Here is a 23,993-nt window from a genome sequence, read left to right as displayed (position 1 = left end):
AGGGACATAATCTAAACGGTTTAATTATCGGGACCACTGGGCAAATAAAACGTGTTTGTTTTATCCACAGGAGAATGTTTAATTTTAAAACTATAAAGGCTGAACACTGAGAAATAATGATTTTTTTTCTTTTTTTTTCTGTTTTTCTCATTAAAATGCATTTAGAATAAAAAAATTCTTAGAAAAATGTACTATCCACAGAAAGCCTAATTGGTGGCGAAAAAAACGAGGTATAGATCATTTTCTTGTGATAAGTAGTAATAAAGTTATTAGGGAATAAAAGGGAGGAGCGCTGACAACTGAAAATTGCTCTGGTCCGTTAGGATAAAAACCCTTGGGGGTGAACTGGTTAAAAGGTATCCATACATCTAGCAATTTTGAATCGAGCGATTAAGCAATTAACTTTATTGTGCAATCAACTACAGTGTGGTTGATGGAAAGTCAGTCTACAGTACTTGTGGCCCACACAGATTGTAAGCAATATTTTATGTGATTCACGATCACTAACTGTTTTGTTTTTTTAATCCAGCCAGCTGAAAACTAGTCAATTCAACTAGGTATGACTGGGTCTGCAGCTCTGTCCATCATTTATGCTGACCTTTTCCTCACCCCCTCTCCTCAAATGAGACGTGCCATGTAAAAAAATTCTCTTTCAGAATACAGTAGTGGATTTATATACAGTATCTGATATGAAGTCCCTTTTTCAATGGTGTTGTTCAGTATTGGGCCGTTGCTATATTCAGGGTTTGCTTTAAATTTTTCTTGAGTGTATTCTCCATACACTACTATAAAGCAACCTGTAACGATTGGTGTCAGCACGCAGAGAGAATCTGATTATTGGTGATCTGCAGTATCACCAAGAATGCAGATATATACCTGATTATTGATGCTCTGCAGAATCACCGATAATACAGCTATATTACTAACCTCTGGAGACCTATGGGTATGTAAGTGTTTGGTGTAACAGTAGTACTTTGAGTAATGCACCTGCTGGGCAGGTGATATTAGCCAGTAAAGGAACACTGCTCTGAGAGCACAGGAACCTTCCAGCAGCCTGAGACTCTCCAAGGGGTGGAGTCAGGCTGGAGACAGGAAGGGCCAGAGAGTGAGTGACACCTGAAGGTGGATGTCACTATCTGATCTGGAGACTATCTCTTAAGGGGAGAGATAGCTCTCCAGGTCGGACACGCCTGGTCGGTAACACACGGACAGATAAAGTACAAAGACAGAAGGCTGATTCGGTATCCAAGGCAAGCAGGGTCTGGCAACTGAATATCAGATATGCGAGGTACCGAATCAGAGGACAGAGGAGTAGTCAAGAAAGCATTAAGTCATAACAGATATCAAACAATGCCTAGTCTGGGTGTGAGGTCCGTGGTCTCTCCACCCTGGAACTAGTCTGGAGTATAACAAAATGATAATACAGTTCTAGTCTGGGTGCGAGGTCCGTGGTCTCAGCACCCTGGAACTAGTCTGGAGTATAACACAAATGATAATACAGTTCCCTAGTCTGGGTGTGAGGTCCTTGGTCTCTACACCCTGGAACTAGCTTAAGCATAAACAGAATAACAGTTCAAGTAATCTGGCTCAGTGTGAATTCCCAGGTCCACCTGGTTCACACACACTGTTGGATCTGACTAAGGTCTGAGTGCTTCCACGTAGTGTTCGCAACGGCAGACAACTTGCAACTGGCCAGCAGTAACTATATATGGAGTAGTGCTCTCCAGCACCACCCCTAATTGATCAGCCAATAGTATCCTGCTCTGGAGTCAGCTGATCGGCGTGATCAGCTGACTCTCTCTGCCCAGTATAAGAATTCTGCCTCTCAGCACGTGCGTGTATTCCTATGCCTGTGTGCACTAACAGACTCAGCCACACCAGACACACGCTGCCGCGTGCAAAGCGCCGCGCTGGACGCGGAACCAGCCGCCTTACTGTTGTTGCATGCGGCAGCTTTTCCGCGTTCTGCCCTGCTACCAGACACACGCTTCCGCGTGCAAACCACCGCATTGGACGTGGAATCAGCCGCCTCCTCAGTAGCACACGCGGCGGCTTTTCCGCGTTCTCTCACACAACCTCAGTGGAGCACTGGCTTTTTAATAAGTGGACCTGAACTCTTGCACAGGACAGAAGGAAAACAGAGAAAAGCAAAGTCTGTATTTAGAGAGTTTAGCCTGTCTAATTCCCTCTTATGTGTGACTAATCACAAAGTGTAATTTGATCCCTTAGCTGTGCCAGCCGACTGTCACAGCAGAGAGCTCACTTGTAAACACAGGATGTTAACAATATGTCTGCTTTTATGAAGACAGGAAGTAGACAATGCAGATTTATTGCAGGATTTGTATCAGCTGTAACCAGGGCTGTGGAGTTGGAGTCTGAGTCGAGGAGTCGGAGCAATTTTGGGTACCTAGAGTTGGAGTCAGTGGTTTGATAAACTGAGGAGTCAAAGTCGGATGATTTTTGTACCAAATCCACAGCCCTGGCAAGTTTTAGACTAAGGAGTCAAAGTCGGAGCTATTCTGGATACCTGGAGTCAGAGTTGAAGTCGGTTTCATGATCTGAGGAGTTGGAGTCAGATGATTTTTGTACCGACTCCACAGCCCTGGCTGTAACAAAGACATGTTTTTCTTTAAAGGTTATTGTGCTGTTGCTTATCTTTTAGAGCTGAGATGAAGTTCTGAGCTCAGGTCCGCTTTAAGTCATTCATAATCCTCCTGTCCTCCCCTGTTCTGGTGGATGCAGCACTTACACTCACTACACTACACACCATTTTCATTTTTCTTCAGCAGAGCATGCAACTACACAAAGGACCCCACATGGCTGTGGAGTCGGAGCAATTTTGGGTACCCGGAGTCGGTAATTTCATAAACTGAGGAGTCTGAGTCAGATGATTTTTGTACAAAATCCACAGTCCTGGTAAGTATTAGACTAAGGAGTTGGAGTCATTTTGGGTACCCGGAGTCGGTGGTTTCATAATCTGTGGAGTTGCAGTCGGAAGATTTTTGGACCGACTTGCACAGCCCTGGGACCCCATGTAGGATTTTCTTCAGTAAGATGAAGCAGGACAGGTAGCTCGCCGCATAGCATTGCCTTGGTGTCACTGGAACAGGAAGGAAAAGCATGGAGAAAATGACGGTGTGAGATGGAAAAGGTTTTGGAGGGAGTTCCACCTTACTGCCTTGGAGGAATTTTGGTACAAACAGAGGTGTCAAAACACTGAATGACTTGTTAAATGGGACATAGGCGTAGATGTTCCTTCCTATAAAAATATAATTGACATAATAGCTACTTTTCCAGTCACCTCATTTGTTTCCCTTCCAACAAATTGTTCCATCAGTTTTCCAGGCCTCTAGGAAGAGATGAAACACAAACATCTTACTCCCGGGATGATAAATTACAGTGCAGAAACCACGCTCTGCTCTCATACACCGAAAGACAAAACCAGCCAGCCTTACAATTACACTGCCCTAATTATATGCTTTGGCACCAGGCTCCCAACATAAAAATTCTCAACTTGTGTTATTATCAAGACTTGGCAAGGCATACTACTAATTGCAGAATTTCATTTGGCTGCAGGAGCACGCCATGTGACGCATACAAGCCGCAAGACGTGGAGCCAAGTGTCAGTTTCCAATAGACACGCGCTGAAACTGAAATGAAGTCACAGCTTTCTCCTGACAAGAGGAACAGAATATTACAACATGGCAGAGGTATAAGACTATTGCCATTGACAAAATAGCAATAACGCCTCCTCCCGTCATCTCCAAGTAAGGCCCAGTGCACACCGAGCGGTTTTTGGAGCGATCCGCCGGCCGCATCTGCCTGGAAAAATGCTTGGCTAATGTATTGCAATGGGATGGTGCACACCGGCGGTTTGAGGTTTTTGCCAAGCCGCAAACGCGCCTCCTGCTGCGCGTTTGCGGTTTGCTAAAAAACCTCAAACCGCCGGTGTGCACCACACATTGAAATACAATAGCCAAGCGTTTTCACTGGCTGATGCGGCTGGTGGATCGCATACAAAATCCGCTTGGTGTGCACCCGGCCAAATATCTGCTCTCTGCTCCCAAAACCGCTAGCGTTTTGACGATCTGCTAGCGGTTTTGGTGTGCACTGGGCCTTAAAGAGACTCCGTAACAAAAATTGCATCCTGTTTTTTATCATCCTACAAGTTCCAAAAGCTATTCTAATGTGTTCTGGCTTACTGCAGCACGTTCTACTATCACCATCTCTGTAATAAATCAATGTATCTTTCCCTTGTCAGACTTGTCAGCCTGTGTCTGGAAGGCTGCCAAGTTCTTCAGTGTTGTGGTTCTGCTATCAGGGGGGGAAGAAACACACAAATGATCTCTTGAGATACAAAAGGAAGGGTGTATACAGCCTGCTTGTGTATGGATGTATTTTCTATGTGTGGACATATTGTACATCAACCTACTTCCTGTTTTGGTGGCCATTTTGTTTGTTTATAAACAAACTTTTTAAAACTGTTTTTAACCACTTTTAATGCAGCGGGGAGCGGCAAAATTGTGACAGAGGGGAATAGGAGATGTCCCCTAATGCACTGGTATGTTTACTTTTGTGCGATTTTAACAATACAGATTCTCTTTAAGCCTCGTTCAGAAACTTATTCAAGCGCATGATATATAAAAAAAAAAAAAACAACAAACAAAAAAAAAAAACAACAAAAAAAAACACACGTGCCCTTTTTTAAGTGGACCCATGCTTTTTACATGTGCTTAAACACGCTTAAAGGCGTTTTTGTTCAGCATGCGTTTTGCTTATTTGATGTAGCAGTTGTCAAAGATTTGTTTTTCATTTGAAAATGGTTTTATTACTCCCTAAAGAAAGGAATTAGGGGTAAAAAAACACATCTCCAAAGCGCCTTGCTATGCGCTTTTATGCACTAAAAAAAGCACACCCATTCACTTGCATTACTGTGCGCTTCACAGCGCAACGCACAGAAGTGCATGCAACATCAGGTTTCTCAAACGGACAGTAACAGCGCATAGGATGTGAACGTGGTATATTAGAATCACTGTAAATAGCTGTACCAAACAATGCGCTGTGACAAGCAAACAGCAACGTCTCTAGTCCCAAGCAAAAGATGATGATGGTTTGCTTTCGGGAACGAACTACTGGCTAGAAAGCCACACTGTTTTGGCGTGCCAAGTCAGTCTCAGGCTACAAAGTAACAACATAAGCATGTATAAAAGTGAGGAGAAAACTTCCAGAGATGCTGTGCAAAAAAGTTACACTAAGGGCCCTTTTCCACTAGCGGCGTTTGCGATGCTGAATCGCAAAATCGCAAACCGCTAGTGATTTTGAAATCACTACGGTTTGCTTTTTAACATAGGAATCGCGGTAGGTAATTTCCACTACCCCGATTCGTTTTTGACTCAAACGCGATCGCACCGCGGAGCGATCTTTGCCGCGATTTTGCTATGCAGTGCATTGCATAGCAAAATCGTGAACGCAATCGCCGGGAAGTTTCCTGCACTTGCGATTCAGCAATCGCTAGCGTTTAGCGCGAACGCTAGCGATTGCTAGTGGAAAAGGGCCCTTAGGACCATGTGTTGAAAGTGCAAATCTCCTGAATGCCCATGTTGGGTCATAGACAGAAGTGTTCGTGTTCAAACTGGGTCATCCCAAAGTTTAAAACAAACATCCGTCATTTAAGCTGAACAGCAGAAACACAAATATTGCCAACATTTGGGCTTCTGTTGAGATGTCCATTTCACCGTCCATTTTCATCTGTTAATATCTGCTTTTCAATGCATTTCTGTCCATTTTTAATGGCAACATGAAAATGGATGTAAACCTGGTAGGAACAGAGATACACGGGTGTATCGGTGTAATATTGTGCCTATGGCAAACACTGAAATTGTGCCTCCCCAGAGTCAGATCCCCCTTCCCCTCTAAAACAGCATCCTTTATCGCATACATGTGTTAAGGTTGCTTGTGTGCGTTTTGGCTCAGGATATTGCTGATGTTACTTTTTTGGGAGTTAGCTCTTGTTGTTCACTCTCTGTCCTGTTTTCTAACACTAAGCAAAGTGTGCCCTACATGCATAAGTTAACCAGCCTTTTCCCCCAGATAACAGCATTAATCTGATCTGAGGTCTGAGTAACAGGTAGGCATGGAGACAGGCATGGCGGTGCAGCACAGGGGCAGGCATGGCGCCCATGGGGCTGTGGCGCCAGTGGCACAAGCCATGCCTGTACTGCTCTAACTGCTCATACTACTCGGCAGCAAACACTCGATCGGCGCAAACACCCCAGTCCTGTGCTTCACGGAGACCTGGCTGCACGACACCATCCCGGACAACTCTCTTCTACTTCCAGGCTTCAACCTCTTCCGTGCGGACCGGGACCACGCTCTCTCTGGCAAACAGAAAGGTGGAGGCATCTGCTTCTACATTAAGGACGCTTGGTGCTCAAATACGACCATCCTGGGCAAATGCTGCTCTCCGGATGTCGAGCTCTTACTCATCAACTGCAGGCCCCAGTACTCACCAAGAGAGTTCTCCTCCTACATTCTTGTCGGAGTATACAAACCTCCTGATGCAAACACCAAAGGCGCTCTGCGTACTCTCAGCGACACCATCTCAGCATGGGAGACGTCCCTCCTGGGTTCCCTCTTCATCATCTGTGGGGACTTCAACAGTGCGAACCTCCGCCAAGAGATGCCCCGCTTTAAGCAACATGTCACTTGCCCCACCAGGAGCCAAAACACCCTGGACCATTGCTACACTGTCCTCAAGGAGGCATACAAACCCACTCGACTGGCTGCCCTTGGCAACTCTGACCACTGCCTAATCCACCTAATACCTTCCTACAGAAGGCACCTCGAGACATCCAAACCGGTCCTCAGGACTGTGAGGAAATGGACCGATGATGCTAAGCTGCGGCTACAGGCCTGCTTCGAATGTACCGACTGGGCGGCCCTGGAGGCACCCTGTCTGGAGCAATGGACTGAAAACGTCACCTCCTATATTAGCTTCTGCGAGGAGGTGTGCATCCCCAAGAAGACCTTTAAGGTCTACCCTAACAACAAGCCCTGGTTCAACGGCAAGCTATGCCGGCTCCGCAAAATCAAGGAAGCAGCACACAAGTCCGGCACTCCTGAGGAATACAAGGCAGCCAGACACACCCTTAAACGAGAGATCAGCGCCGCTAAGAGTGTCTATTCCAACAAGCTGGGCCTCAGCCTCAGGTCCAACAATCCACGGGAGGTCTGGAAAGGCCTCAGAGCAGCCACGAACCTTAAACAACCACCTCAACATGCGCCCCCAAGCCTCGAACTGGCCGAAAAACTCAACGAGTTCTACTGCAGGTTCGAGCACCTACCCAATCACCCGCAGGGCAAGGTAGTCACCCCTAGTGCTCCTCCCGCAGTCGCCCCTCCAAGAATGGTCCATGGTCTAGCAGAGCCGGTGGCAATCCAGGAGGCTGATGTACTAAGGCACCTCCAAAAGCTGAACCCTAAGAAGGCTTCTGGCCCAGACGGTATGTCCTCCTCCTGTTTGAGAACCTGCGCCAGCCAGCTTGCCCCTGTCCTCACCCACATATTCCAGAAATCACTGACGGAGGGAATAGTTCCCACCTGCCTCAAAAAGTCTATCATCATACCAGTCCCCCCCAAAAAAAAACGGGCATCACGGACCTCAACAACTATAGACCTGTTGCCCTAACTTCAACAGTCAAAAAGATCTTTGAAAAACTGGTCCTCGCACATCTGAAAGGGGCCACTGACGCTCTCCTGGACCCACTTCAATTCGCATATAGAGCCAACAGATCCATAGAGGATGCCATTAACATTAGCCTGGCCTTCATTCGGGAACATTTAGACAGGCCTGACACCTACGCCAGAATCCTCTTCCTGGACTTCAGCTCCGCCTTTAATACCATTTGCCCTAACATCCTGTACGACAACCTAGTGCAACTTGGCGTTGATCACACTCTCTGCGGGTGGATCAAGGATTTCCTCACCAACAGGAAGCAACTAGTAAGACTCGGCGACTGCTCCTCCCAGGTGAGAACCACTAATACTGGTGCTCCCCAAGGGTGTGTACTGTCTCCGATCCTGTTCTCCCTGTACACGAACTGTTGTGTCTCAACCGCAGACTGCGTTAAGGTTGTTAAATTTGCGGATGACACCACTATCCTCGGCCTAATCAGTGGAGGGGACGAACGCTCCTACCATAGCGAGATTGAGCGGATCTGCAACTGGTGTAGGAGCAACAAGCTTGTCCTAAACGCTGCAAAGAATGTTGAGTTAACTGTGGACTTCAGGAAGTGCCCTCCCCCTCTCAACCCAGTCATCATTGAAGGCACTAAAGTTGCCAGAGTATCTAGCATTCGGTTCTTGGGCACAACCATAACGATGATTTGAGATGAGGAGAAAACATCACTAAATGCCAAAAAAAAAGCCCAGCAAAGGCTGTTCTTCCTGAGACAAGTGAAGAAGTTCGGTATGCCCCAGGAGCTGATGACAAGTTTCTACACGGCTACCATCGAGTCTATCCTTTGCTCCTCAATCATCGTATGGTATGCAGGCGCCACCGCTAGCGACAAGTATAAACTACAAAGAGTGATCAAGGCTGCAAAAAGAATCATCGGGACTTCCCTGCCACCACTGGACCTACTTCATGCCTCCAGGTTAAGCAACAGGGCAAACAGGATTGCACAAGACCCCCGCCATCCCGGCTGTCGCTTCTTCAACCACATGCGCACAGGCCGCCGCTACAGAACTATTCCAACTAAAACCTCCAGGCACAGGAACTCCTTTTTCACCCAAGCTGTGCTCGCCCTTAACTAGCGCCTCCACACTCAGCACGCCCTACGGGCAGGGCCTCGCGGACACCGCGCTCTACAGCTTAATGCTATATAGACCCCTGTACTATGCCCTATACTGTGCACGTGTGCTTCTATACTGTCTGTGTTTTTTGTATTTCTGCACTATGACTGTTTTTTGTATTTTTGCACTATGACCGTTTCCCTCACTTTATGTTTTCTTTTGCTATGTCCATGCTATGTCCAATGCCAATGTGTACCAAAAATAAATTCTGAGTGCGGCATCCGTCACACTTAGCGAAATAAATCTGATTCTAATTCTAGATACACACCTGGGATCATAGCATTATGGGATAGCCCACTGTGCACTATAAACTTTTTTTCCCCAGAGTCCTAGACGTGCATTAAAGTGCTACTGTCCATGACTGGAAAATATACCGGGGAAGACAGTGAAGGAACACAGGGGCCCAGGAGGAGGACGATGGAGACCACGGCCTGCATGGAGCTGGAGGAAGCCCCAGATAAGTATAAAGCTGCTTGATTAAACGTCTCAGGTACACTTTAAATTATAATCCAAAGATTTTATGTAATGCAATACAATCCACATTAAAATGATGTATAAATGCCAGATTGCATAATAGGGAAGCTGGAAGTCACACTAGTGAAACTAGGCAGGGCTTTATTCGTACTGCAAGGAAGTACTTTATTATGACTATTATTTCTGAATTAAGAGGTTTTATATTGAATTTTTAAATCACAATGAATATATCAGGAGTCTGAGTTGGACTATTTTTTCCAACTCCATGTGCGAGTGGGTGTGTCTATACAAGTTATACTATACAACTGCACATTATCTGTATTGTCCTGGTTTGCCTATGTCTCGTTATATGAGACCATGAAAGATGTTTGTGCTTTATAAATAAAACTAATTAATAAAAATAAATAATAATCACTAACAACAACAACAACAACTTATGTAAATCTAATCTTTATATGGTCCGAGCAGAAACTTCAATACTCTGTTTGACTTTAGTGCTATTAACAAGAAATATCAAAAGCACTGAAGGGAAATGAACAACGTATAAATTAATTCTCTATGGTTGGTTTGTGGTTTACACAACTCTATTCCCAGAATTACCGCTAGTTTTTTGTCAAACAGAAGCTGAAGATTCATCAAATAAACGTGAGGAACAACACAATTATTTAGACAAGAGTTAACTCTCAGATACCGTGTTTCAAAAATTCAAGAAGGCAAGAGAGCGAGGGGTTGAGGTGGGGCAGAAGAACTCTGGGCACTCATACAGGAATTTTCACCTCACTCAAAAATCCAGGATATCATGAAAAGTGTGTGTGTGTGTGTGTGTGTGTGTGTGTGTGTGTGTGTGTGTGTGTGTGTGTGTGTGTGTGTGTGTGTGTGTGTGTGTGTGTGTGTGTGTGTGTGTGTGTGTGTGTGTGTGTGTGTACACACACACACACACATTTTTTTTCTTCTCCCAAATACCAGTTAAATCCTAGAGCCATATTAAAAAAAACGATGGAACTTGGCAGTGCTGTCCATTTAGTACACAACCACTACCACCCAGTCTACCCCCCCCCCCCCCCCCAGATATGTTGAATCTATGAATGGTAGTAATGGACAATGAGATCTGGAGTCTGCACCGTCAAATGCCGTACCGAAATCCCTCCTCACCACTTTGCAGAAATTACACGCATCACTGGGATGTGTGTAGCCAAGCGGTGTGTGTAGTCAAGCCCTCAATGGTCACCCTAAGAACTGTATCTTGATCACCACAGGCGCATGTGTACAAACCATAAGTTTAGATGCCACCTTCCATGCAATCCATCTGTGCTTTCTTTGGAGTAGTAAGTGCCTACACATTTACATTTTTCAGCAAGCATAGAAGAAATGATCAATGAGAAGCTATTCATTTTGGCTTGCATGCAAAAGTTTATTCAAACTGTATACAGCTTGGAACTGGGCGAATCAAATGCATTTTTTGCTGTTTTTGAGTGGCCCAATTCTAAACCATGTACAATATTCACTCATTTTACATGCAAGCCAGAGCTATTTGCATCCTGGACTAATTTAATAGTTGGAAAGAACAACCCTTTTAACCGCCTCCAGTGGATGAAACCCCTGGATGGAAAAGGAAATCAGTGACATTTGACCAATTGGGCCACACGCAAAACAAAAGCTTGGCAGAGGCAGCACGCCTTTCTCAATATGGTGCAAGAGGTTTCTGCACCAATGTGTCCCTATTGAGATTCTCATTCATTTCTTGTCCCTTTTGATACACAAAGGACAAGTAAATAATGAAATTCTCCCCATGATGAATCTGTTCTTACCAAGACCCCAAAAAAAGAAACAGTTTAAGAGTTGCATGGACTGCTGCTAGAGGATAGGGCAAACTGTTGGTATTGGCCTTGCTGACTGGGTCTTGGTCAGGCAGTAGCTATGAAAAGATCAGCCTTGATTTAAACCTTTTAAAATTGTGTCTCCCCCCCACTTAAACAACCAGCCATAACAACCACCCTCAAGTCTCTTACCTGTATTCCAGCACTATTTTTACCAGAAGATAGACCTCTTAACCCTGGATCACAGCTGGTACCTTGCTCACAGAGGAGGTAGGAGATGCAGCTTACAGAATATTTGGACAGATGTGTGCCAGATTGCCATCTCTAGATAAGGACATGCTTACTATAGTACAACATTGTTCTATGAGACCCCCAGGAGATAAAGTTGAAACTATCACTGAGGCCTGGAACCCACTGAAATCCGCAAACGCAAAACGCAACCGCTAGCGTTTTGTCTGAGCGGTTTGCAAGCGGATTCATGCGCGTTTTCGGTCGCGTTTTGCAACAGTGTATTTTTTTGCCCAGCGGGTGCGTAGCGTTTTGCGTTTTTATCCTGATTGGTCCTGTGAATTATTTTTAATTTTGTTACAGTGTGCTGAACCGCAAAACGCTAGCAAAACCGCTCAGTTTAGGTTTTGCTGAGCGTTTCAATACATTACATTGAAGCGCTAACGCTCCCAAAATGCTGCAGGTCCTGCGTTTGCGTTTCTAGGAAACGCAAACGCTCCTGTGGAAGTTGCCCCATCCATTAACATCAGCTGAGCGTTTTGGCAAAACGCTAGCGTATCGCAGCGCTGCCAAAATGCTCAAAAAAACGCTCTTGTGGGTTCCAGCCCTGAAACCTTATGCAGCATCTGTGGGCTTACTATAGCAAGGCAAAGAAAAAGGGCAACACTAAAGGGGCCCATACACTCAGCCGATTTTCTGGCCGATCCATCGATTGCAAATCGGTTGGCCAATCGACCGATCGATGGCCGATTTCGATGAATTTCCATCGAACTGGCAGGGTGGAAAATTTAGGTCGATCTGATGAGATTGCTTATCAGTTTGCATTGGCCTTAATGGAAATCTGATGGCAAAAAAATGCCATCAGATCAAATTTCAATAGATTTCAAACTGAAATCTATTGGAATTCTATCCTGGTAAAAAATGTTCTAAAAACGCATCAGATAGATCATCAGATGCATTTCTTATCTATCTGCTGCCAATCTGACGAGTGTATGGGCACCTTAAAGCCCCATACAGACACTCAACAGCAGTCTTTTAGGCTCTTCACTTTTCTTGTGAAAAAAAAAAAAATTATAATAATAATAATAATAATATCTTGTAATTGTTCAAGCAGTTGATAAAGGTGGCCATACACTGGTCGATTTGCCATCAGATTTGACCAACAGATAGATCCCTCTCTGATCGAATCTGATCAGAGAGGGATTGTATGGCTGCCTTTACTGCAAACAGATTGTGGATCGTTTTCAGCATGAAATCGATTCACCATCTGTGTAACTGCCGCTTGAGTACCTGATTTTTGAGAGAAAACAAACATGGTTGGAGAGGTATGATCAGCCGACAGCTTTTTTTTTTTTTTTTTTTTTTTTAAATACCATTTATTATGTAAAGTATTCACTGGACCCAATATCTTCTAGCTTCACCTCCAATTCTTGAAGTAAAAATGGCATTCAATGTCAAAGAGCTAGAGGAGCCTATTTTGTCATAGCGAGGAGATGTGAAATCAACTTGTTTTATAGACTGTACATTATGACATAGGCTTCCCATCTCCATGCAACTCCTAAAGCATTGTAGGGAATGCAATAAAAGCCTTATATGTGCCCTTTCTGGGGTATTTTACTTTAAACTTTTATAAATATGATACTCTAAATATAGTTAAAGGGAACCCCAGGTGTGAGTGATATGGAGGCTACCATAGTTATTTCCTTTCAAACAATGTAAGTTACCCTTTAGTCCAGAGGCGTAGCTATGGGTGGGCAAGGGGGGACATATGTCCCTGGGCGCAGCACTGTGAGAGCGCTCAGCACAGCCTCTGCACCCCCACGTGTGTGAGAGGTGGCTTGCTGGCTGCCAGAAGTGCTCCTGCTTCTTTCCTTCCCTCTGCAGAGGAGTGCAAAAGCATTAACAGCAACAGAAAAAGCCGGGCACATCTAAAGAAGGGCACAGCTAGCTATCTATAGGGGCGGCATATTTGGCTATCTGAATGGGGGGGGAATGTGGTGACACATGCGGCTATCTAAACATTTGACTCCACCTATGTCCACTACCACATTTTGATGTGTGGCCACAACAATTTGTCCAGAGGGGGCGCAAAAACTGTCTTTGTCCCCGGGTGCTGAAAACACTAGCTACGCCTCTGCAGCTGTCCCCCTGATCCATGTGTCTCTGATACTTTCATCCGTAGACCCTGAACAAGCATGCAGACCAGGTGCTATGACACAAGTCTGACTGGGTTAGCCACATGCTTGTTTCAGGGTTGCGACTCAGGGCTCGTTTCCACTATCGCGAATCTGCATGCGTCCAACGCATGCAGATTCGCACATGTAATGCAAGTGGATGGGCCTGTTTCCACTGTAGCGTTGTTGAGGTGCGTTTTTTTCAGCGGTAAAAAAACGCACAAAAGAGCCAACGAATTCGCCTGCGAGTGGAATGCATGCGAATCGCCGCTAATGTATTTAATAGTAAAAACGCATGCGTTTGTTACATGCGTTTTTACCCGCGATTTCGCGTGCGATTTCGCACCTTTTTCAATTTTATTTTGCCCTGGCAGTGTCATGGTTAATTTCGCATGGCACCCTGCCATGCGAAATCGCGGGTAAAAACGCATGCGGAAACGCATCCGCATGCGTTTTTCAAGCGTCGGAATGCCAGCGAAATCGCGTCGCAACAGTGGAAACAAGCCCTCAGACAATCGACAAGACAGCCAACTAGTATTGCTTAGAAAGGAAAATATGGCAGCATCCATATCACTCTCACTTTTGGTTCATTTTAAAAAGGTTTGGTCAGCAAGCATATTACAATCCCTGTTCCCTGCTGAAACAAGTCTCTCTGCTCATATCTAGTAAGGGGACCCACAAACTTTTCTGAGGTTTGAGTTTGTTCACCAAATCTCTGCACTGCCATTGCCCAGAGAGCTCACAGTGAATCAGAACCACCAGACCGAAAAACCTTCTTACTGAGAAATCAATGTTAAGTATAATTTTGCCTTCTTAAAAAAAAAAAACAGAAGGCATTTGCAATCTGCTGTCTCTTTTCCAGTCTCTTCCAATACAGCACAAGTTCCAGTTCAGCTGCTATGGATTTAAAGGGAACCTAAACTGAAAAGGCTATGGATGTTTCCTTTTAAAATAATACCAGTTGCCTGATCCTGCTGATCCTGTGTCTCTTAGGCTGCTTACACACAGGGATGTTACAGGCGCACGTTTAGTGCAGCCTGTAACGCTCCCCCAACGCACAGCAATGTAACACAAGTGGGCTGTTCACACTGCCCACGTTGCGTTAGATGTAACGCTACACGTTCTGCCGAAAGTGCAGCATGCTACGGCGTTACAGCGGCTTAAGCCGCGTTAGACTGTTTGCACATGCTCAGTCATGTTGGGGAGGAGCGGAGAGCGGCCAGGCATATGGCTAATTAATATTCACTGCACGTTGTGACGGGCAGTGTTTACTTCCTGGTGCGGCCGCTCTGTGCGGCGATTGGGCGGCGGGACCACATGATGCTGCATGCGTCCAAGAGTACGCATCACGGACGCCAGAGTGAGCTGCACAACGCGGCTCACTGACGTCCACATCGAAGAGCACCAGGCCTTGCGTTAGGTGCACGTTATGCGACCTTAACGTAGCACCTAACGCAACGTCTTGGTGTGTAAGTAGCCTAAAGGTTCGTATACACGTCCGATAAAGATGGTTCGTTACGAACGATTTGTGACGTTTACACGATATTCAAATTAGACCGAAAAGATCGTTCGTAATGAACGATATAAGTATAAAGTACTGAACGAAGAAACGATAAAAAAATGCGTGCGCAAACGGAAGTGACGTTATGACAGGCAATAAGAACATGCGTACTACTCCACAGATAATCATTATCCGACGATCTTTGTACACACTGCAACGATTGAACGATTATCTTTCGAAAAAACTTGCCGGGTTGGATCGGCCGGATTGAACGATAACAGTCGTTATCATCCCAAAAAAACGATAGTTGGAAAATTTGGAGCGCACGATTATCGGTCCGATTGTCGTTATCGTTCGTTTTCGAACGATCGTTATCGTACATGTGTACTCAGCTTAATACTTTTAGCAACAGCCCCTCAACAAGCATGAAGATCAGGTGCTCTGACTGAAGTCAGACTGGATTAGCTGCATCCTTGTTTCAGGTGTGTTATTCAGCCACTACTACATACAAAGAGATCAGCAGGACTGCCAGGCAACTGGTATTGTTTAAAAGCAAACATCCATATCCCTCTCAGTTAAGGTTTCCTTTAAAGTCATTGGGAGTCGTATAAACGGAAAAAAAAAATAAAAAAGTTATTTTCCCCTGCTCTGCTATAGGGAAGTCCCGCCTTCCAGTGTATCAGAACAAATCAGGGTGAGAAGCAGGGCTGTGTGGCTCTCCCTTTTGGCGGTCTGTCAATGTTACCACATGAAGAAAGCGAGTTATCAGTTGTTGAGAGCTGGAGAAAAATACTGAACATTTGTGCCCGATTTACCGAATGCGTAAGTCTTTGTGAATTGGAATTACTTGACACTTCTTGAGGCATTTACCACACAAGTCGGTAACTTACCTCACTAGTCGGTAATTCTAATTTTCTGTGTGGTAATAGGTTTAGTCATTTGGAATTTGTGAAGGTGATCACTAAAATCAGCTGTTTTCAGCATTACCGAATGCGGTAATGCTTACTGAATTGAAGCCAGTAAGTTTATTTCCACTTTTATGACACCCTTTCCAAAGGGTGCAATGAATGTATGGTCAGGCATACTCAGTGTCCAGCTATACACCATATTCTCTAGTCTATGAGCAAGCAAATAAAATGGCCACAGACTGTCATCCATACAGACCAATCATTTTGCTGATTCAGCGCCTGTGTGGGTAGCTTAATATGAGCAATGCTGTGCTGTAACCAGAAGCAGCCGTGTCTCATCTCTTATACGGTAGTCAGCATAAAGACAGCTCATCTGCTGACACAAATACAACCGCACTTATATGTGAGGGTAGAAAGTTACAGCAACATTCCAAGACTTTCAGGGCTCTTTCACACCAAGACGTTGCGTTAGATGCAATGTTAAGGTCGCATAACGTGCCCCTAACGCAACGCATGTTAGCTTTGAAGTTGGACGTTACATTGATCTGCGTTATGCGTCTCTTGATGCGTACTTTTTGACACATGCAGATCGAACGAAAACGGCGCATGCGGGACATAAAAAAAAAAAAATAAATACACACATTACTGAGCATGTGCAGACAGTCTAACGCAGCCAAATACGAGTGCACTTTCATTTACCGTGCTGCGTTATACTCCAACGCAACGTGGGCACTGAACAGCCCATTAAAGTATTATTGCTGTGAGTTGGGCTGCATTACAGGCTGCTGTAACGTGGGACTTCAACATCCCACTGTAAAAGCAGCCTTATAGAATACACTACGCAGCTCCGCCTCCCCTGAACACAAATAACTATAGAGTCCAAGTTCGTTATTTAAAGGACAAGGTGAAAAAATTAAATCTAGCTTTACCCACCTGGGGCTTCTTCAGCCCCTAGAAGTGATTTTTGTGTCCCTCGCTGCAGCTCTGGTCTTTGGTGTCTCGCTGGCAGCCTTTAGGGCTCTTTCACACTACAGGCAGCGGTAAAAGGCTAAAACGCTGCGTTTTGGCTGCAGGCGTTTTCAGGGCGTTTTGACGCCAATACATTACTATCAATTGTAATGAGAAACGCCGCGGTAGTCCCAGAAAAAGCGCCTGGGAGCGTTGAAACGCAGCGCTCCAAAACGCAGCGTTAGATGTGAAAGGTAAAGTGAAAGTCTATGGATTTTCATTTTACCTTGGAAAACGCCAACTTTGGCCGTGGCGTTAAAACGCCGAAAAAGCCCTCTAGTGTGAAAGGGCCCTTAGGGCTCTTTCACACTAGAGGCTGCGGTAGAAAAGGCTGAAACTCAGCCTTTTGCTTAACGCCAATACATAGCGCTTTCAAAGCGTTTTCAAAGCGTTCTACAGCTCATATGAAAACGTCTTTTTTTTTTTTTTTCCTATAAAAATAAGTGAACAAGTCAGCTGTAAAACGCTTTGAAAACGCTGAAGTTGGCGTTTTCCATTGACTATCATTGAAACGCCAACAGCCAACTTCGGCTGTAAACAGCCCTGAAAAAGCTCCTGGCAGCGTTGAAACGCAACGCTCCAAAACGCCGAGTTAGATGTGAAAGGTAAAATGAAAGTCTATGGACTTTCATTTTACCTTGGAAAAACGCCAACTTCGGCTGTGGCGTTAAAACGCCGAAAAAGTCCTCTGATGTGAAAGGGCCCTGAAAAAGCTCCAGGGAGCTTTAAAACGCAACGCCCAAAAAAGCTGCTTTAGGTGTAAAAGGTAAAATGAAAATCTATGGACTTTTATTTTACCTTGGAAAACGCCAACTATGGTCTTGGCTGTAAAACGCCGAAACTAGCCTCTGGTGTGAAAGGGCCCTTAAAGATCGCCGACGGGTCAGTGTCAGTGTTCACGAAGACGTGGGCCCTTTCTCACATGGGGTAAGCGCAGAAGATGCCAACCAATCCAGAAGAAAATAGGCACAGATGTCCTGGCACTCTAGACTTCACCCTCCATGAACCTACAAACACTCGCTGAACTCCTCCCTTACTTCCCTTGGCTGTCACAGGTAGCTACAGGTGTCCTTTAGTATTAAGTAGCCAGAGCTATCCTAAGTATTAGGTAGCTAGGAGGTACCTCCAAGTTTTAGGCAGCTAGAGGTGGCCCAGACTGAAGGGAGATCAGGTCAGTGGAATGCCAAGACCCAGGTGAGTAACCTCAATTACACTCCACTCAGGACCCTGCATAGGTAAGGCAGGAGGAAGGCACTTAAGGGAGGGGAGTAAGCCACCTTTCCACCATCAGGCGCCTAAAGGTACATGCCTACAGTGCCTTATGGCAAATCCAGCCCTGGCAAGAACTCTTTTATACTACTGCAATCTAGTTGCAATTTGCTTTTACCCAATCACAAATGTTCTGCATTTCCCCTTGTGTTCCTAGCAGCTAGAGGGAATCGCAAAATGCAGTTAGCAAGAAAAATAAATAACCGATTTGCAGTATAAATACAGCACTCAGATATAACCCACCCTTGTCAACATGACTTTTCATAATACATTAAACAGCTTATCTGAAAGAGGTAACAAAATAAAATTGTGGAAAGTAAATTCAACAAGGCAAAAAGAATTTCTAAAACAAAAAAAAAAGAAAAAAAAAAAAAAAAAAACACACACACAACACCCTACCCATAAGCAACTAATAGTGACGTTCACACTGCGGCGGGTGCATTGCAGTACAACGGCATGTGGTAAAGTACAGTGAAGCATATTTTTCATTGACTGTATGCGATGCAACCGTAACATGCAGCATCACTTTTTTCTTCTTTTGCGTTTCTGTTATACAGGGAACATGCCACTGTGAACATGGCCTTATAGAGATATAGAGTCAAGGTTATTAATAATAGCGCCTGACATTGTTAGTCACACCCTTGAGAAACCTTGGTTCAGATAACATGCTTCCAAGTGTCAGAGCTACTGCTGCCTGCAGACCGCCAATACAACGCTAATCTATGGCAGATATCGCCAGTTTACATGTGAATGGGAAGATATTCACCATAGACAACAATACACACCCAGCGACAGTCTGCAGAGATTAGAGAAGCGGAAGTTTACAGTCCAATAAATGTTATCACTGATTTTATACAGTGGCAGATGGCTAGCTGCATGCTGATATGAATGGTCTGTGCACTCTATTGTGCCAAAGAATCTGTGCTGTATATTAAATAAAGACATATGGAGGATAAAGGCAACCTAACAATGACATTATTCATCTCTAAACTGTACATTTTGCTAAATGATTGATGAACACTATGTCGATCCCTGACTGTCAGAGCTCATAGTCTGTATCCAAGCTCAATGGAAGCACAGCCCACCGGCTGCTATGAGCAAAAGCATTATTAGCCATCCCAATGGCATTTGTTTGTCAAGACAGGTGCACATAAACTGGAGCAAGAGTCCACTGCAACCCAATTTCAGCTGTTAAAGCGGACCTGAACTCAGAACTTCCTCTCTAGTCTAAATGATAAGCACCAGCATAATAACCTTCAAAGAACATTTCTTTGTTACAGAACTTCTGCAATAAATCTGCAGTGTGTCTACTTCCTGCTTTCATGGAAGCAGAGAAAGGGTTAACCTCCTGTGTTTACATATTAGCTGTGTCTGCCGGGGACTGACACATTTTTGAGCTGACAAAGCCGAGAGCTCAAAATTACACTCTTTTCTCTAAAACACAAACAGGGCGGATTCCTCTGTGTTTTCCTTGTGTCCTGTGCAAGAGTTCAGGTCCACTTTAAATGACAAAAGGAGTCTGACTATGGAGTCTGTCAAATTTTGTTTCAGTTTTCTTCACATCCATCTTAGTAAAAAAAAAAAAAAAAAAAAAAAAAAAAAACAACCACGTTCCATAAATGTCAGCCAAGATGGCCAATGAAATGCTAAGAATTTTGAGACAATACAAATTATGTTATGAAAATTTATATAGCTCAGAAATGGGTTAACCAAATCATTATTTTGACGAATTCCAAACTGCATAAGATTGACATGAATTTTCCAACACAAAACTATTAGAAGTGACTGGCCAAAGGGCAGAGAATTCACTTATTTTTTGCACAAAGCAAAACGCAAAGAACGCATGCTGCCTCTTGCCCAGGGCTGTGGAGTCGGTACAAAAATCTTCCGAGTCCAACTTCGACTCCTCAGTTTATGAAACCACCGACTCCGACTACCCAAAATGGCTCTGACTGACTCCTCAACTCCGACTCCTTAGGGCTCGTTTCCACTGTTGCGGTGCGTAATCGCCTGGATTCCACCGCAGAAGAAATCGCATGCGGCTGCGTTTCCGCATGCGGATTTAGCCGTGATTCCGCATGCGATTTCACATGGCAAGGAGCCAGGCGAATTTAACCATGTCACTGCCTGAGTAAAGCTCCATAGCAAACCATGTGAAATTGCACGCAAAATCGTGGGAAAATCCGCATGACAAAGCCGCATGCGATTTCCCTATTAAATGCATCAGCGGCGATTCGCCCGCATTCCTCCCGCACGCGAAATCTGTCGGCTCTGCCGTGCAGATTTCTGCCGCACCGAAAAACGCTCCCGCCGCCGCACAAGTGGAAACAGCCCCATCCACTTACATTGACTATGCGAATCCGCATGCAGTGCCCGCATGCGGATTCGCTATAGTGGAAACGAGCCCTTAGTCTAATACTTAACAGGGCTGTGAATTTTGTACAAAAATCATGCGACGACTCAGTTTATGAAATCAACGACTCCGACTCCAACTCCGGGTGCCCAAAATTGCCCCGACTCCTCGACTCCAACTCCACAGCCCTGCTCTTGCCATCACTAAAGAGTACATCTCAGAAACGGAACAATCTTCTGTGCATGGCCCCTCCGCGCATGCGAGCAAACTGGAGCGACACAGCCTGGTTACCGAGACCCATACCAGGAGAACGGAGGCACTCATCGCTGCTCATGGGGCTGGAGGAAGCCCCTGGTAAGTATCAAATATATATTAGCCATCTCAGGTACACTTTAAAGCTTCTGGCACAGTGTCCATTGCAGTGTGTACACACACACTATGACGCACGTGTTATGCAACATGTACACTGCGAATACAGCCTTAAAGGACAGGTCCAAGGAAATTCAGTAAAAAGGATTACTTACCCGGGGCTTCATCCAGCCCCTGGCAGCCGATATGTCCCTAGCCACAGCTCCGGTGTCCCAGAATCCACTCTGTTGGAGATGCCGACCTCGCCAGGTCAGGATCTTCTGCGCCGTTAGTGCTCATGTGGCCTGGAGAATTTTGCACAGGCGCAGTAGTTCTTCAGAAAGCTCCAGGCCACGTGAGCAGTGTGGTCGCACGCTTGCGCAGGCACAGTAGATGCCGACCATCCAACAGAGGCAATACCGGAACCCTGGACATATCAGCTGCCAGGGGGCTGGATATGGATAGAGATATATAGATAGATAGATATTTTTATTTTATTTTTTTAAATGTCCTCAAATGTGTCCTATATTCTATCAGTCAGGTGTAGGCAGGTGCAGTGGCCACCAGACAGCCATATAACTTGCGACTGCACAAAGCTAGCTGTGGTGGACTTCTGATTGATTTTCTGCTATTAGGCCTGGTGCACACCAAAAACCGCTAGCAGATCCGCAAAATGCTAGCAGATTTTGAAACGCTTTTTCTTATTTTTCTGTAGCGTTTCAGCTAGCGTTTTGCGGTTTTGTGTAGCGGTTTTGGTATAGTAGATTTCTGATATTGTTACAGTAAAGCTGTTACTGAACAGCTTCTGTAACAAAAACGCTGGCAAAACCGCTCTGAACAGGCGTTTTTTAGAGCGGTTTGCGTTTTTTCCTATACTTAACATTGAGGCAGAAACGCATCCGCAATCCAAAAAATGCCTCACCCCGGGAGTATGCGTTTCTGCAAAACGCCTCCCGCTCTGGTGTGCACCAGCCCATTGAAATACATTACCCAAGCGTATCCGCAGCCGCAAGCGGATCGCAAAACGCAGCCGAACCGCTCTGGTGTGCACTAGGCCTTAGGCTAGCTGCAGATGCAGATTTTGGATTGCGGAGGCGTTTCTGCCTCAATGTTAAGTATAGGAAAAACGTAAACCGCTCTGAAAAACGCCTGTTCAGAGCGGTTTTGCCGGCGTTTTTGTTACAGTAGCTGTTCAGTAACAGCTTTACTGTAACAATACATGAAATCTACTACACCGAAAACGCAATATGCTAGCTGAAACGCTACAGAAAAAGAAGAAAAAGCGTTTCAAAATCTGCTAGCATTTTGCGGATCTGCTAGCGGTTTTTGGTGTGCACTGGGCCTCTGGCTGGTGGTAAAATAATCAGTTTTTACCCAACACATTTTAATCAGCTACATATTGTTTCCTAGATCAAGCAATCTACTAAGTGTATGCCTGGTCACAGTGTGTGCGCAGAAGAGGTAGTGATATTAGAATGCAAGTTCTTTTGAAGGCAGTAACAGGTGTGAATCACTCCAAGTCTTTTGAAAAGTGTTGCTTAATTTATGTTACCACAGAATAAAGCATAAAAAAATATATAATAAATGGGAAAGGGAGAGATGGGGGATAAGGCAGTAAATCGGTTATATACCCAAATCACACCTCGCTCTTAGCGTTTCTCCAAGCCTGAACTGTCATTACAGTACTCTATTTTCTGATCAAGTTTGTGCAGAAGTGATCAGAAAATCAATCAGAAAACTGATCGGACCTGTCAGAAATTATCAATTTGACCCATCGATCTGTTAAAGAATTGTATGGTGTGTGCCAGGCATTACTCCTCAGTTGCACCTTATGTGAACAAAGGCATGCAGACAGAGGCAGTGCCAGCTCCTCAGCTCTGTACCTGTATCTATACCTCGTTAATGCCATCATTGGCTTCCATCATACATTACTCTTGACCCATTCAGTCAGCAAACAGATGAAGGATAAAGGCAGGCAGACAATGACCCTGGGAAAGACACGCAAAGCATTTAAAGACGCTGCACAAGTAAATAGTAAGCCACGTCTGAGAAAACACTACAGAGAAGAACTGACAAAGGGGAAAGGAAGAGGCGAAAACAAAACAATGAGCAATCAATGGACAAGCTGGGCTACTGCTGCTGCAGACTTTCTCCCATCACTGTGTCACTAGCCCTGGCCGCAGCAGCTGACATCACTGCACAGGACAAGCCTGCGCTGCCAGCCATTCACGTGTGCACGTCCGGGGGATGCAGCGCTCAGCTGATCACAGCAGCGCACACTACTGAGCATGTCCATCAGCAGCCCTTGCCATTCACTCCAATGCAATTCAGGTGCTCTCACCTCTCTGGCGGTCCGGACAGAGCAGCGGGCACAGCACTCTGCAGATCTCACATCACACTGACCGACTAGCCTGCAGGAACAGCTCAGCCCTTTCCACTTCCTGGGGAGGGGGAGGGATCACATCAATGCTGCTGCTGCTTCTTCTTCTTTTTTGTCTTTTATTGGGATTTTAACCTTGCCAGACGAGGCTGTGAGCGCCGCCTAGCTGTCGCTTTGTTCTAAATCCTTGCTAATCTTTTGAGAATGTTACGAGACTTGACAAAATGTAGCGATCTCTTTCTTCTCTACTACAGGCGACACCTTTGAGGATGCAATTGGGCCATTTATTATGAGCCTTTTTATGGAATAACAAATTGTGTTATTTCTCAGAAATAATGTGATGTGTTAGTTCTTATATTTATATGCCAATGTATCATTATTATTTGGATTTATGTATCACCAGCATCGTCTGTCATTGCCAATTTTAGGAGATGGTACGATGTAACAGAGGCGTTTTATCGTACAGAATACAGCAAAGTCCCAATTAACTTAACTGTAACTTAGGCAACCGGCATGCCTGAGGTGGACAATAGGTTATAGTGAAAGCCACTGCACCAATGGTTACAAGGCGATGTGCCGGAATCTCCTCTGGAGTCACAAGTTCAATGCCAAATACTCCATATGATCCGCACCATCAGGATAATTTCTTTATTGTTGCTTAATTAAAAGAATAAAAGTCC

The 23,993-nt window shown here is 45.0% G+C and overlaps 1 protein-coding gene across 5 annotated transcripts in view; it reads right to left on the bottom strand.

The window, feature by feature from the left end:
• Positions 1-23,345, bottom strand: part of FAM110B (family with sequence similarity 110 member B) — a 217,809-nt gene extending 194,464 nt beyond the window's left edge. For all 5 annotated transcript variants that reach the window (XM_068237415.1, XM_068237419.1, XM_068237418.1 and 2 more), the window contains exon 1: positions 23,275-23,345. The gene's annotated coding sequence lies outside the window, so the exon portion shown is untranslated. The remainder of the gene's footprint in view (positions 1-23,274) is intronic.
• Positions 23,346-23,993: the final 648 nt, after the last annotated feature.

The sequence above is a fragment of the Hyperolius riggenbachi genome, chromosome 5 (genome assembly GCF_040937935.1).
Source record: "Hyperolius riggenbachi isolate aHypRig1 chromosome 5, aHypRig1.pri, whole genome shotgun sequence".
Lineage (NCBI taxonomy): Eukaryota > Metazoa > Chordata > Amphibia > Anura > Hyperoliidae > Hyperolius > Hyperolius riggenbachi.
The sequence above is the reverse complement of the archived record's forward strand: the minus strand, read 5'-3'. Positions and strand labels throughout refer to the sequence as shown.